We start from the raw sequence: 1086 nt of genomic DNA, 5'->3' as shown, positions 1-1086 counted from the left end.
TTAGTACAACTAGCTCCAAATGCGGAAGTTGCAGAAGAACCAAATTCCCACAAAATGGTGGATGTTAAACATGCGGATGCAGAAGATATGGGACGAACACCCAAACTAGTGTCGATTTTGTTGAGTGAACCTGTAAGTATTGCTGGAACGATTAATCTGCATGAGTGTGGCAACTATCAAGACTTTGCGGCTGAAATTAACCGAGTCCATTCAGAGCTAACAGGAATTCCAATAAGTGCAAACCCCTCAATGGCTGATCCAATGCCGGGGTTCAATCTGTCATATCTATCTCCATCCGATGACTTTGATGCGCCCAGCCTTGATCCTGGAAACCAACCTTGGGAGATGTTTTCAGCTGTTCTAGATCTTATTGCAGCTGTACCAAACGAGAATTGAAGTTGGTGCGGGTCCCTTTTGTAATCCTGAAACTTTATGAGCCCGTATCACTTTATGAACTTGGAAGATGTTAATGATAAGTTTTTGATAGGTTCTTTGTGAGTTTATCTCTTTAAGAAATCTTGGAGGATTAACTCTTTCACCAACAGCTGCTGTTTCAGGATATTCCTTGTGAACTTATCTCTTTAAGAAAAGCTTGTTCAAAGAGGATAATAATACTATTATAGGAATATAATAAGTTTAAAAATAGAAATAGGAATACAAATCTATAAGAAACAGGAGTATTGGCTTATAGTGAGATTTATAGGAGTCTTCTAAGGAATAGGGGTTGTATCTTATTAGGACTCAGACACATGTATTATCTATAAAAAGACACGAAGAACGAAGGTCTCTTGTTTTTAGACGCTAAGGAAAGTAAGTTTTCTTTCATTTGGCTGTGGCCATCACTATTCACTAAGCAGAGAAATTGATAGCAATTAGGATTATCAAGTATATATGTTAATTTTTTTTTTTTCTATTTTCTTGACTAGATTTATATATGTTTGTTAGCTCTTTAAATTCCTTTTCCTTTATTCTTTGGGCTAGCAGGTACACATAATTGCTATTTGTGTATGTTACATAGTTTCTCTTGATAATATCATTTTTCTTCACTAGTAATATCATAACTCATTCATCGTAGCTTTATTATTC

Source organism: Pistacia vera, unplaced genomic scaffold, assembly GCF_008641045.1.
Source record: "Pistacia vera cultivar Batoury unplaced genomic scaffold, PisVer_v2 Contig584, whole genome shotgun sequence".
NCBI lineage: Eukaryota > Viridiplantae > Streptophyta > Magnoliopsida > Sapindales > Anacardiaceae > Pistacia > Pistacia vera.
The sequence above is the reverse complement of the archived record's forward strand: the minus strand, read 5'-3'. Positions refer to the sequence as shown.